This window comes from Takifugu rubripes, chromosome 22, assembly GCF_901000725.2.
Source record: "Takifugu rubripes chromosome 22, fTakRub1.2, whole genome shotgun sequence".
In the NCBI taxonomy this organism is placed as follows: Eukaryota; Metazoa; Chordata; class Actinopteri; order Tetraodontiformes; family Tetraodontidae; genus Takifugu; species Takifugu rubripes.
Genome location: NC_042306.1, coordinates 6,206,272 through 6,221,820, shown reverse-complemented (window position 1 = coordinate 6,221,820; position 15,549 = coordinate 6,206,272). Strand labels below are relative to the sequence as shown.

Below are 15,549 nucleotides of genomic sequence, written 5' to 3'. Positions count from 1 at the left end.
TAGGGATTTGGTATCTTTGCCACAGATCATTAAAGGAAAGTAGAATCCCATCCTCATAAAGGTGTTATTATTTTCTGTACCCCTTTTGTATGCCACACCCAAAATCCCCCATCCTTTTCGCCAGGTTGAAATTCTTTATTGCCCCAAACAGGGACAAACAGACTATGCGGGCATGTCACCTACAGTATATGTTTATGTGATGCATACCAGACCATGGTATTTTTAATGGAAGGGTTTTTCGTACATATTTTTAATGTTTTAAGGCCTGAGGAGTACATATATAAGCTTAATGGTAGTGGAATTGATTCACGCTCAATGCAGACCCAAGTGGGAGAGGTAGTAGTACAGAAGTAATAGGCTGCTGAGGCTAGTTGAGCAGCCCTATAGTACCATCTGAGATTAGGAAATTGTAGTCCTCCTCGCTCATAAGGCAAATATAGTAGGTTAAGACTGGTCCTCCTATCATTCCAAATGAATTTACTAAAAGGTTTGTTAGGTTTGTTGTAAAACATCTCTGATAGTGGCAGTGGGAGTGTTTGGAAGTAGTATAAAAATTGTTTTAAGATAGTCATTTTAATTAAATTAATTTGTCCAATCATAGAAATGGGCAAGGTGGACCAACAGTCCAGTGTTTCAGTTACTTTTTCTAGGGGATTGTAATTTGCTGACGTTATATTATTTAGTTCAGGAGTTATTTTGACACCCAAGTATCTAAATTCCACTGTCGTCATACTGTATATGGGGTATCTATTGTTGGATTATGATGTTCTTCCTTATTAAGGAGCCGAAGTATAGATTTGGAGTTATTGATTTTAAAACCTGAAAAGCTCCAAAAATATTCGATTAACCTCACAAAATTAGGAATGCTATATTTTAGATTCAGATTCAGATTCAGATCCTTTATTGTCCCACACGGGGAAATTTACAGTGCAACAACAGCAGCAAGAGCACTCAGAGAAAAATAAGATAAAATCAAATAGAACAGGATTTGGAATATACAAAGAGGATGTATATTTACAATAATCCAGATAAATGGATACTCGGCCTCTGTGTACCTGTACATAGTACAGAGGGTGAATACAATATACATATCAGAATATATAATATTCAGATTGTGTTAGCGGGTGTTATGTTTATTGTGCAGTCTGACAGCAGCCGGCAGGAAAGATCTGCGATACCTCTCCTTCACACAGCGAGGGTGGAGCAGCCGCTCGCTGAAGGAGCTGCCCAGTGCTGTCAGGGTGTCCTGTAGGGGGTGGGACGTGTTGTTTAACATGGATGACAGCTTAGCCATCATCCTCCCGTTTCCCACAACCTCCACCGAGTCCAGGGGACATCCCAGGACAGAGCTGGCCCTCCTCACCAGTCTATCCATCCTCTTCCTGTCCCTGTCCGTGATGCTACTGGACCAGCAGACTATCCCGTAGAAGATGGCTGATCCCACCACAGAGTCATAGAAAGTCCTCAGGAGCACTCCAAAAGACCTCAGCCTCCTGAGCAGGAACAGTCTGCTATTGCCCTTCTTGACAAGGGCGTCTGTGTTGTGTGTCCAGTCCAGGTTATTGTTTAGGTGAACACCCAGGTATTTGTACGACTCCACCACGTCAACGTCCGTTCCCAGGATGTTCACCGGTGCAGGCGGGGGATTGTTACGCCTACGGAAATCCACCACCAGCTCCTTGGTTTTGCCAGCGTTGATCTGGAGGTTGTTCCGCAGGCTCCAGTCCACAAAGCCCTGAATAAGTTCTCTGTACTCCGTATCGTCCCCATCAGTGATGAGGCCGACAGCAGCAGAGTCGTCAGAGAACTTCTGGAGGTGACATGAAGATGTGCTGTATGAGAAGTCCGTGGTGTAGAGGGTGAACAGGATAGGAGCCAGAACTGTTCCCTGCGGGACACCGGTGCTGCAGAGAAGCCGATCTGACTGGGAGCCCTTCACCCTCACAAACTGTGGTCTTTGTGTGAGGTAGTCCAGAATCCATGTTGTGAGGTGGTGATCCACCCCAGCTACAAACTGGAGAGTTTGTCCCCCAGCAGCCTGGGCTGGATGGTGTTGAATGCACTGGAGAAATCAAAAAACATGATCCTCACAGTGCTTCCAGCCTTCTCCAGGTGAGTGAGGGAGGTGTGGAGGAGGTAGATGACGGCATCGTCCACCCCGATGCTCGGCTGGTAGGCGAACTGCAACGGGTCCATGAAGGAGCTCACCAGTGGGCGCAGGTGATCGAGGATGAGTCTCTTCAGCGTCTTCATCAGATGAGACATCAGAGCTACCGGCCTGTAGCTGTTGAGCTCCTTGGGGTGCGGTGTTTTCGGCACTGGGACGATGCAGGACGTCTTCCACAGCTGTGGCACTCTCCCCAGCCTCAGGCTCAGGTTGAACATGTGACTAAAGATCCCACACAGCTGGTCTGCGCAGGACAGGTTTCTCAAGAAAAATATTATGTCATCTGCAAATAGCTAAATACGGTGTTCCCTCCCCCCAGCTGTAATGCCTGATATTCTGCTGTGTTCCCTTACGGCCATAGCTAAAAGCTCTATTGCTAATATAAATAGTAGTGGTAACAGAGGGCAACCCTGTTGGATGGATCTTTGTAGACTAAAGGATTTTGATGTGGCATTATTAGTAAGGATCTCAGCAGTTGCATTTGTATACAATCGAATCCATTTAAGAAAAACTTCACCTAAGCCATATCTCGGGAGAACATTGAAAAGGTAATGCCATTCTATTCTATCAAATGCTTGGGAAGCATCTACTGAAAGTAGTGCAGTGTCTATCGCATTATGTTTCTCATTAAGAATATTCAAGATCCTCCTAATATTATGATAGCCTTGCCTTGTTTGTATAAAACCTTGCTGGTCATCGTTAATTAGTCGTGGAATATACTTATCAAACCTTCTAGAAAGTGCTTTACAGATTACAGATACACATTTTTGTATCACATCCCATCAAACTGATTGGTCTGTAATACAAGTGTTCAGTTGGGGGATTATTTGGTTTAAATATAAGGGTTATTAAAGCTAATTGCAATGTATCTGGTAGAATTCCTTTGATAAAAGATTCACTAAACATATCAAGTGGATTAACAAGTTTTTTATGGAATGTTTTGTAAATCCATCTGGACCTGTTGCTTTTCCACCATTAATATCCACCATAGCTTCAAGAAGCTCACCTGCCATCAATGGGCAATATAATCTGCTTTTTTCATCATCTGTTATTGTTTGGAGTGTGTGAGAAGAATTATTGTTGTTGTTATCGTTTCAATGCTATAGTAAGTATAGTAAGTATAGTAAGTAGATTTAGAATGTTTAATCAAAAAGAATGTATGAGTGTTTGAATCAAGTATTGTAGCTGTTATGTTCCCAGCACTGGGAGGTATCATGTTCAAGGACACGAGGAAGTCGTAGAGATAGGAGGAGAAGGAATCATGAAGTTGTTTTGATACCAATGTTGTGTGAACCAAATAAAAGAGGAGAGCGAGCAGCAGACTGACGGAGTTGAGAGAGGAAGCTTGAACTGCTCGTCAGCTCTCCCTTGCAAGGCCACCTGTTGTCTGTGTGGTTGATCTGAGTCTAGTAAACGAACAGCGCGGGTGACCAAACATCACCCTCACAAAAATTGGTCCTTCGAGCCGGATCCCAAGACCTGGAGAGGAGCGCCGTGGGACGACCGAACGCCGAAGTCTGTGCACAGCCGGAGTCAAAAGGACGTCCGAAGTGAAAGACCTTTCATCACGAGTTGACGGAAGGCCGGTCTTCGTCCCTCCCAGGGCGACCATCTCCAGTGACGGGAGGAAGGCACTAAAACAACTCAGAGAGAAACCATAGCGACAACGGAGTGAGTATAAGACACAAAAAGCGCTACACGGAATATACCGCGGTATTGCCTGCCTGGTCATCAGGAGAGAAGCAGAGGCAAGATACACCCGCCTCCTCGGAGGTAGAAGCCTGGTGTATACTCTCCTGATTAAAAAAGAGGGGTTATAAGGCCACGGCGGAGGGACTGAACTAGATATCCTGTATGGATTGAGGGTTGTTCAGTCGGGAGATCAGGCGTCTCCACTCAAGTACATAAAAACTGATAAATAAAGTGCAAACATGGGCAACCAACATTCCACAAAAGGTGCTGAATTCGAAATCCCAGCATCATGTAAACACATGGAAGACAAATATCCAGGTTCATGCTCATATGTTCAGCTGTGGATGACTAAGTTCGATTGGGATGGTAACTTAGACAGGCCAGGCAATATTACAAAATTAAAAGAAGTTACTATACTAACGGTACTGAAACACAGCAAGTCCTCATGTGCGTTAATGGCAAGAAATGGGGCACTGTTAGAGGAGATTGGGTCCCAGTGGATCCAGCCACTCAACAACCATGGCAGCCTGGCAGCCAAGAACTAAATGACAGACTTGACAGACTGTACGAGCGCATGCGAACTACTTTTACTAGACGAGCTGACTACAGCGCCATTACGGCCACGAGACAAAAGACTGACGAAAGTTTTGAAGACTATAGCATGAGAATGAAAGATGTGTTCCGAAAAAATAGTGGAATTCCGTATGCGGAAGAACCAGAAGGTCCCTACCAACAGCAGTTAAAGCAAGCTATACATGGGGGATCAAAATCAGAGATAAAACCTGGGTAGAGAGACAATTAGTTGATTTCGGAACTAGTAACCTAAACCGCTATGAACAACATGCTATGCATGCTGAAAGACAATGCCAAAAAAGTAAGAACCAATCAACAGGCATGTTTTTCAATGCCAACCCTCTCCCAAGCCGAGGCCGCGGACGTGGGCGAGGCCGAGGCGGAAGGGGAGGAGGAGGCAATTCCCGTGAAAAAGATCAGTGTCATTATTGTAAAAATTATGGACACTGGGAACGTGATTGCAAAAAGAAACAACGTGACCAGAGATACAATAGAGGACAGCAGCAAGGTTCTAATCCACCTCAACAATGACTAGAACCGGAAAAAGATGTCACAAAAATTAAAACAAATCAGGGCACAAAATTTGACCAATTTGAAAAAGATGACTTAGAAGATGTTTTAGACTTAGAAACCATCTTCCTGTTTGCTGAAGGCAAACCAGAAATACAACTGACCGTGTTAGGTAATTCTTTAACATTCTTAGTAGACACGGGTGCAGGTAAATCAGTAATTAGAGATCCAATAGCCCTGGCACCAACTTCTACACAGATTTTTGTGAGATCAGCAAATGGTCTCATAACTAAAGAAAGAATGTCAGTTCCTGTAGATGTTTGTGACCCTGTAAGTGGAATCACACTTAAAGCCCCTTTCGTGATCTCCACCACATGTCCCGTAAATCTGTTAGGAAGAGATCTTATCTCTCAGCTTTAGTTGATGATTCGTACCACAGCCGAAGGAATGTGGTCTGTAGATAGAATGGTTAATCTGTGGGTAAGAGAAGCAGATGATGTCATTCTTAGGACTTGTGAATTTTTGCAGATCATGGATCTTAGATTATGCGAAAATAACTTCCCCTTTACAAGCATTGATGTATGATAATCCCTTAGCAATGACTGATGTGTTAACTTGGACCCCTGAAGCTGAAGAAGCATTTACACACACAAAGCAGGCCCTTGTAGGTGCTGGAGTGTTAAAGCTGCCAGACTATCAGAAGCCTTTTGAGCAGGTCGTAGATTGCAAAGGTAATTTTATGACTTCAGTTTTGTTGCAAAAACACGGAGATAAGAGGCAGCCAGTGGCCTACTACTCCCACAAGCTAGATCCCGTAGTTTGTGCACTCCCACCATGCGTTAAAGCAGTGGTGGCAGCATCTGAGGCAGTAAAAGCCTCCGCAGGAGTGGTGCTATATCATGAGCTAACTTTGCTAGTTCCACATGCAGTGTCAATACTGCTGCTACAAAGTAAGATAGCATTCCTGTCGCCCGCACGTCATCTTTCCTGCATGGCAGTGTTGCTGTCTCAGCCGAATCTGACGATTCGACGCTGCACGACCCTAAACCCAGCAACGCTGCTACCCACCGCAGAAGAGGGACACCAGCACAACTGCCTGGATGAGGTCTCCACCAAGGTCCTGCCGCGACCAGATCTCAGTGATGTCGCGTTGACTACAGGACAGACACTCTTTGTGGATGGATCATCGAGAAAGGATGACTGTGGACGCACTAGAACTGCCTATGCAGTAGTTACAGCAACTGAGGTGGTGGAGGCGAAACCACTTCCCTCCTCCTATTCTGCTCAAGCTGCAGAACTCGTCGCACTCACACGTGCCTGTGAACTAAGCAAAGGACAAGATGTTACCATTTATACAGATAGTCAATATGCTTTTTCCACGCTGTTTGTGTTTGCTCAACAATGGAATTTAAGAGGGATGAAAACGTCGACCGGCAAACCGGTCATGCATGCAGAACTGTTAAAAAAGTTATTGGCAGCAGTACAGCAGCCACGCAAAATAGCTGTATGTAAATGCGCTGCACATACTAACAACACAGACGCAGTCTCACAAGGCAATGCCTTTGCTGACAGAGCCGCAAAGGCTGCAGCAAATAACAACACACTTCTTGATAATGAGGAATCATTTACCTTAGAACCTGCAGATAATGATATTCTAAAAGAAATGCAACAAAGTGCTCCAGAAAAAGAAAAGGCCATGTGGAAGAAGCGAGGAGCCAAACTGGATGATAAAGGACTATTAACCATAGGAAACAAGCCAATCCTTCCCCGGAATATGCATAAATGGGCAGCATTAGTGAGCCATGGGCCATGCCATGTCTCAACAGGAGGGATGGTACAGATGGTTAATGAACATTATTATACTATAGGATTTCATACATACTCAAAAAATTTTTGTTCACAATGTGCTATTTGTGTAAAACACAGCCCACAGGGAGCCCTTAAGGCCCCTGCAGGCATCACACCATTACCAAATCATCCATTTCACACAGTTTTTCTAGATTTTATTCAGCTAACACCATGTGAAGGTAAACAATATTGTCTAGTAGTGTTAGATGGATTTACTAGGTGGGTAGAAATTTTCCCCACAGCAAAAGCAGATGCACTGACAGTAGCAAAAGTTTTATGTAGAGAAATCATTCCCAGGTTTGGCATCCCGAAGGTCATCTGGAGCGACAATGGAAGCCATTTTGTAAATGAGATAGTGAAAACTGTAGGAGTAACTTTGGGCATTGATTTGAAGAATCACTGCGCATACCACCCTCAGAGTGCAGGGTTGGTTGAAAGAGTCAACGGTACTATTAAGAACAGACTGAAGAAATGTATGGACGAGACAGGAAAGAACTGGATGTTTTGTCTCGACCTGGTGAAATTATGGATGCACATAACACCACACAAGAAAACAGGCATCACACCCTTTGAAGCATTATATGGGCAGCCTTATTGCCTGCCATACTTTGCAACAACAAATGAGCTAAAACATGTTGAAGAAACAATAGCAGATTATCTGAAAAAAGTGTTACTTAACCGATGTGTGAATACAGTAAATGTTCTGCCTAGTCCTGTGTCTTCCACAGATTCCACCCCCCAGGAACCCATTCAACCGGGCGACTACGTGTGGGTGAAGAAGTTTGTGCGGAAGAGGTGGAACACGCCTAGATGGGAAGGCCCTTATCAAGTACAGCTGACCACAAAGACTGCAGTTCGAGTGGACGGAAAACTGTCGCGGATACACCTTTCCCATTGTAAGAAACAGAAAATTCTTCCAGGTGAAGGCGAGGGAGCAGTGGCGGACTCTCCGTAAACGGCTGACGGCCTGTATAGGTCCAGCAACGGCTGAACCCCGTCGGAACCTGTGAAGAGGATCTAAAAGGAAATGAAGTTGTTCTTCCTAATTGTGGTGAGTGCTGTGACGGCAGGACTCGTGAGTTTTGGTCTTTGGAACTTCCGACAGGAGGGAGGTAATCAGGGACAGAAAGATGCTCTGAGACAGGATGAGAGCTACGCGCGCGCTAAACGCACCGCAGTTAGCCATTTAGAACATTCATGGTTAGAACAAAATCCAGAGTCCTCACACACTTACAGTTTGAATACATGGTGGCGCTATGCTACTTTCACAGCTTGGACACAGAATCATTCAACACAGAGGTGTCCAGAAGGTTATAACTGTACATGTAACTATCCCGCTTTCGCGCCAGGAGACAAAGGCACGCAATTAGTGAATAAGGGATGGTGGTTATGTGGACACAATGCCTATGCAGACCTACCAGCGAACTGGTCAGGAGTGTGTGCTCCAGTACATCTCAAGGATCACACAGTCATAATTTATGCTGCTAATGCTAGATCTGCACCACAGTTGCGTTCCAGGAGAGATTTGAATGACGAGTTCAAACCACATGACTCAGTGTGGGGCACAGATGTACCACGAGAGTTTAAGCATTGGTCAACCGGAAATAAAGTGATCATGACTCTCTTTCCGTGGCTAGGAATAGGAAAGAACATATTAAGATTGGAAACAGTTGATTACAGGTTGAAAGTATTTACTAATTTGACAAAGGTTGCTCTCACAGGAGTCAAGGAAGAAATGACAGCGCTAAGACTGATGACCATGCAGAATAGGATGGCCTTAGATCTCATAACGGCCCCCCAGGGAGGAGTGTGTGCAATGGTAGGAGATTACTGTTGTACGTTCATCCCAGAGAATGATGCGTACGGTCACCTGATAGATAGCGCATTGAAAAATTTAACTAAGCTACAGAGAGCTATGATTGATGATGGTAGTCCCCCACCAGACTGGCTTACAGGAATGTTGTCAAGGTGGAGGGAACTGTTGTTCAAGATAGGAATGATGATAGGGATAGTGCTGCTAGTATTAGCCATACTAGCTTGCTGTGTAGTACCTCTTGTTCGGGGTTGCATTGGCCGGCTCGTGGGATCAGCTGTTACTAGTACTTTGCTGCAGGTGGAAGAACGATCTCTACTGGACAACGATGAAGAGGAATCAGAAGAAGAATGGACAAATGTGATGCAAGATGTAAATGAAATGTTTAAGATGTCTTAAGCTGTACACATGTTGAACTCTGAGTGTAAGAAATGTGTTTCTAGGAAAATGACGTAATGCATTTAAATTTCATGAAATGAAATGATGTAATACTGACAATGAGAATCTAGACGCATTTAACGATAAACAGGAGGGAAATGTGAGAAGAATTATTGTTGTTGTTATCGTTTCAATGCTATAGTAAGTATAGTAAGTATAGTAAGTAGATTTAGAATGTTTAATCAAAAAGAATGTATGAGTGTTTGAATCAAGTATTGTAGCTGTTATGTTCCCAGCACTGGGAGGTATCATGTTCAAGGACACGAGGAAGTCGTAGAGATAGGAGGAGAAGGAATCATGAAGTTGTTTTGATACCAATGTTGTGTGAACCAAATAAAAGAGGAGAGCGAGCAGCAGACTGACGGAGTTGAGAGAGGAAGCTTGAACTGCTCGTCAGCTCTCCCTTGCAAGGCCACCTGTTGTCTGTGTGGTTGATCTGAGTCTAGTAAACGAACAGCGCGGGTGACCAAACATCACCCTCACAAGTGTCAGCTGATCAAGAAATAGATTTTGTTCTCCCATTACTATGCAATTTGATTTGTATACTTTCTCGTAAAAGTCTCTGAAAGTATTATTTATTTCTATGGATCCATAGTAAGATTGCCAGTAGTTGATCTTATTGTGTTTATCGTCCTTTCCTTTACATCCTATCTGTCTGCATTTTTTTAAATTATCAATCAATCAATCAATCAATCAATCAATCAATCAATCAACCTTTATTTATATAGCCAGGCCAGTAAGTTGCCCGCCTTCTCCCCTTGGTCGTAATATGTTTGTTTGGTCCACCTGAGGCTCCTAGTCACTTTGTCAGATGATAATTTATCATATTTAGGGCTCAAAACCAAGAGGTTATTCAGTTTTGCAAGATCATTGTCCTTATAATGATCGATCTCTCTGAAAGCAGTTCCTGGTTGCATTGTTTAGCTTCAGAGCTAGTTAGTATTGCTGATAATTCCCCCTTTTATATAGGCTTTAATTGTGTCCCACCGAGTGCTGGCCATGGTTTTATCTGTGTTTAGTTCAATATCTCTGTCAATTCAGCCTTCTACAAGTTGGGATCCTGTAACATGTGCACCTGCAACCTCCATCTTGAGTTACAACCAATCTTTCCAATACTAATACCAATGCAGTCATAGCAGCATCTTTTAAAAAGCAATCTCAATCAATCAATCTTTATTTATATAGCATTTGTTACAATCAAAAGTGTTTCAAGGTAAAGCAGGAAGAAACAGTGGCAAGGAAAAACTCCCCTTTAACAGGAAGAATCCTTGAGCAGGACCAGGTTCATGTAGGGGGACTATCCTGCTGATGGCCGGCTGGGTAGAGAGGGAGGAGAAGGGGAGGGACAGGTAGAAGATAATTAATAATAATAATTAATGGTGGGGAGCAGAGAAACTACATGAGAAATAACATCATCACTGACAATCAAAATTGTTTCAAGGTGCTTTCTAGAATCCCAGGGCCTAACCCGAGACAAGCAACCGTGGCAAGGAAAAACTCCCCTTTAACAGGAAGAAACCTTGAGCAGGACCAGGCTCATGTAGAGGGACCCTCCTGCTGATGGCTGGCTAGAGAGAGAGGAGGGGGGGGGCAGGTAGAGGATAGAATGGAGAGGAGAGGAGAGGAGAGGAGAGGAGAGGAGAGGAGAGGAGAGGAGAGGAGAGGAGAGGAGAGCACAGAAACACATACAAAAATACACTATTTATGCAAGCTGCCGGCCGAGTGGGTCAGCGGGGCCGGAGGTCATCATGCAGCTCCGAAGGCGGCGATACCTGTAAATGAATACAGAAGGGGGGGGGGGGGCAGAAAAACTACACAAGAATCAGCATAACTAGTCTACTTGATGAGGAGGAGAGGAGAGGAGAGTCAGCCATGACACAGTGGGGTGACAGAAGCATGAAGTCAAACTGTCCTTTAAGTTCTTCCAATTTCACGTACTTCTTCTGCTCTTTGAACTTCACCTGGACCAACATTTTACTGTATGTGTTTCTGTGCTCTGTGCCCGTCCTCTCCTCTCCTCTCCTCTCCTCTCCTCTCCTCTCCTCTCCTCTCCTCTCCTCTCCTCTCCTCTCCATTCTATCCTCTACCTGCCCCCCCCCCTCCTCTCTCTCTAGCCAGCCATCAGCAGGAGGGTCCCTCTACATGAGCCTGGTCCTGCTCAAGGTTTCTTCCTGTTAAAGGGGAGTTTTTCCTTGCCACGGTTGCTTGTCTCGGGTTAGGCCCTGGGATTCTAGAAAGCACCTTGAAACAATTTTGATTGTAAAAGACGCTATATAAATAAAGATTGATTTGATAAATAGATTGATGCAATTCCATGGAAAAGGTGAGGTGAAATTTTGAAGTCTGTATTAAGAAACATGTTTTGAAATAGATTACTTGCTTGATTTTGTTTTGTTATTTCTTCATATGATTTAACCGCTTTTTTATATGCATAAATCCAATTATTGTAATAGCAGTCTTTTATAAAGACAAGATTACGACTGTCTTTTCCTGTTATAAAGAGGTTTTGCCTGCCACCTGATGCACAAGTGGTTTACAAGGATGCAACAGGGACAGAGGTTGATGCAGATGTATTCTGCAACCTCATTGGGCCAGGCAATGCAGTGCTGCTTTTTCAAATGATGGTGAGAAAAAAATAAAGCAAGTCCAATAATTTACAGTTACATTTTCACTTTTTTTAAATTTTCAGATAGCTCATTTTCTCCTGCATCTGAAGTGTCTGACTCTAGCTTTAGCTCGGGTACATCAATTATAATTATGGACAAAATCCCTTGCAAGAGACTAAGATAGTTATAATGCTTGTACATCATAAGTTTATTCACACTTTCAGAGTGTTGGTTATCCTCATGTGCCACCTTGTGTTTCATTTTCTGTTAGTTCGTTGAATCTGTGCTTAGAAGCAAGTCAGGAGGTGAAGAATTCCTACAGGAGTACCACACAACAGAAACCCCATCAGATGCTGCAAGAAGAAAAATGGTCAACATACTGGTGGCAAACATGATTGATAATCATGTGTAAGTGTTTTTCATATAGCAAGACTGCTATTACAATAATTTATGGCTAACCACATGACCATTTCATAGATATTTTATGTATCCCCTCTCAGGCACCTGCCCTCAAAATCAGTCATAGTAGACTGTGGTCTTGGGATAGTGATCCTGTTCCCAACCCTCAAGGATCCATATTCGGACAAAGGCTATGTAAGTCATTATTGTTTGCACTGCTCTCATGATCTGCTACCATCTGTATGTCATTGACATTTACATTATGAAAATAAAGTCTGAATGTATGTTCATTTTTATTTCAGCAACACTTCTATGATGGCAAAAAGCAACACAGGGTACATTGCTTGGCGTCTGAAAATGGTCCAAAGGAAGATCCGTCGAGAATCTGCACTGCCACCAAAAAGCCCCACTGACCTTTGTTCCGGGGATCCACAATTAAAAAAAGGACTGTTATTGTTGAAAATTAGCTTGATGGGGATACTTAATGAGAAGCCAGGTCTTTGCTGAACCACACCACAGACAGGCTCTTGATTTTTCAGAAGGTGAGGGGGACATGATCCTGACAGAAGTGGCGATATCCTCTCCATCTTCTCAGATTCTTGGAATAGAAGGATCGGTAAGTTTGGAATCGTATGTTAAGAGTGGCTTGACAATTACAAGCATTTCCTGTATTTGTAATTTCATTTTATTTCATACAGGTTGATTAAGACACCCTCCTGTTTGACAGTGAGATGTCATCCAGACTGCTTCAAAAGTGGGATGTGTCCTTCAGGCCAAAAGTCTCACTTCAACACCAGAGTTGTGTCGCTTATGGCAGACAGTAGAAGGTACTTCAGAAAGTCAGCTTGATTGATGCAACGAGTAAGTTGTGTGTGTGTGTGCGTGTGTGCTAAAGCATTTGTTGTAATTGCAGTTGGGTGCAAATTATTACTTTTATGATTGATTAAAATTAGGAAATGAAAGCAACTTTGGTACATGAAAGAGTTTTGGAATGTGAACAGTAATAGAAAATTATTACGTAATGCACCCGTTGTCTTTCAAACTTGGAATGAATTTTTCAGTTAATCTTTCAAACTCTTTGCCCTCAGCCTACGACCCAGAAATGGCCACTCTGTTTTTGTTAATGCATCTCCCACCACCACCTCGGGGAAAGGCGTCTCCCAAAATCAGTGCATGTGATGCAATTGAGGGACTGGTAGTCTTTCATAAGGTAATTGTATAAGTTCAGAATTTTCCACATTAACCTCTTAACCACACAAGGTTGATTAAAATTTGCTTGGATGGAAAATTAACCTTACTCTGGATGGGCTTTTCTTTTTTTTGTGACAGCTCATTCTTGAATTTAATGTAAGGTTTCTTAATGTCAACCATAGTCATGCTGCAGTTTGGAGGAGCATCTTAGCAACCAACAGGGTCGGCAGCCATACCTTCTTGCTGTTGGGCATCAGAGGAACAAGATTGACCATTTCTACATCGCCATGGATAAGCATCTCATTCCAAGCCAAGCCAAGGACTCCATTGGGGCATGTGATGAACTTTTCCCATTAAAGGGACAGCACTAGACTGGTTTAGATCATACTTATCTGATATATACCAGTTTGCTTATGTCCATGGTGTTCCCTCCTCATACAGTAGGGTTAGCCATGGAGTTCCTCGAGGTTCTGTACTCGGACCAATCCTCTTCACATTGTACATGCTTCCCTTAGGGAACATTATTCGGCAGCATGGGATACATTTTCATTGTTATGCTGATGACACTCAGCTCTATTTATCCATGAAACCCGAGGAGACAGAGAAGTTAGTGAAGCTCCAGACCTGTCTTAAAGACATAAAGTCCTGGATGTCTTCAAATTTCCTCCTCCTTAACCCAGGAAAAACTGAGGTCATAGTGTTTGGTCGTGAACCTCTCTGGGATAGATTAGATCACATGATCACTCTAGATGGTATCTCATTAACATCTAGTCTCTCTGTGAGGAATCTAGGAGTAACTTTTGATCAAAATCTCTCCTTCAACTCACACATTAAATTAGTCTCTAGAAGTGCCTTTTTTCACTTGAGGAACATCACAAAGATCAGGAAGCTGCTGACATGATGCTGAAAAGTTAGTCCATGCATTTGTTACTTCCAGGCTGGACTACTGTAACTCTTTATTATCAGGGTGTCCAAACAACTCTTTAAGAAGTCTCCAGTTGATCCAAAATGCTGCAGCCAGAGTTCTGACAGGTATTGACAAAAGAGATCACATAACTCCTGTACTGGCGTCACTTCATTGGTTGCCCGTTAAATTTAGAATAATTTTTAAAACCCTTCTTTTGACCTACAAGGTCCTCAGAGGCCTAGTTTCATCCTACCTGGAGGAGCTAGTGATACCTTATCAGCCCAATAGACCACTCCGCTCTCAGAATGCTGGTCTACTTGTGGTTCCCAGAGTTTCTAGGAGTAGAATGGGGGGCCGAGCATTTAGCTACCAGGCCCCCCTGCTATGGAACCAGCTCCCTGTCCAGGTACGGGAGGCTGACTCCATCGCTACTTTTAAGATCAGACTCAAAACCTACCTCTTTGAAAAAGCTTATTGTTACTAATTCAGTAGTTCCAGTTACTATCATAGACAGACAAATTATCATACTTAGGGGGTCGTCTAATCGTTAGGTCACATCTTAGTTATGCTGTTATAGGCCAAGGCTGCCGGGGTCCGGAAACATGATCACCTGACAGGCCTCTGTCACTCCACTGGGTCATGGTTTCCTCTCCTCTCCTCTCCTTTCCTCTCCTCATCAAGCAGACTAGTTATGCTGATTCTTGTGTAGTTTTTCTGCTTCCCCCCCCCATTTATTTACAGGTATCGCCGCCCTCGGAGCTGCATAATGACCTCCGGCCCCGCTGAAGTGATTGTATATCATATTTTTTGTGTGTGTTTCTGTGCTCTGTGCCTCTCCTCTCCTCTCCTCTCCCTCTCCTTTCCTCTCCTCTCCTCTCCTCTCCCCCTCCTTCTCCTTTTCCTCTCCCTCTCCTCTCCCTTCCTCTCCTCTTTCCCCTCCTCCTCCTTCTCCTTCTCCTCTCCTCTACCTCCCCTTCACTCTATTTCTCCTCTCCTCTACCCCTCCTCTCCTCTCCTACCTATCCTATCCTCTACCTTTCCTCCCCCTTCTCCTCTCTCTTTACCCAGCCGGCCATCAGCAGGAGGGTCCCCCTACATGAGCCTGGTCCTGCTCAAGGTTTCTTCCTGTTAAAGGGGAGTTTTTCCTTGCCACTGTTGCTTGTCTGGGGTCAGGCCCTGGGATTCTGGAAAGCGCCTTGAAACAATTTTGATTGTAAAAACGCTATATAAATAAAGATTGATTTGATTTGATTTGATTTTCAAAGCACATTTTGTGTTTAACTTGTCTTATGGTGATGCACTTGTCAACTTTTACACATTCCTGTAGACAACGGTGTATAACATTAATGTGGGAAAAATGAAGGCGTCACCAAGACTGAAAGAACTGAGAGCCAGACTACTTAAT

At 43.6% G+C, this 15,549-nt stretch overlaps 1 long non-coding RNA gene across 1 annotated transcript; it reads left to right on the top strand.

The window, feature by feature from the left end:
* The first annotated feature begins 11,907 nt into the window (after nt 1-11,907).
* On the top strand, nt 11,908-12,776 carry LOC115247865 (uncharacterized). The gene is made up of 3 exons (XR_003886928.1): nt 11,908-12,055; nt 12,148-12,241; nt 12,349-12,776. It is a non-coding gene; the product is annotated as an uncharacterized lncRNA (long non-coding RNA).
* Nucleotides 12,777-15,549: the final 2,773 nt, after the last annotated feature.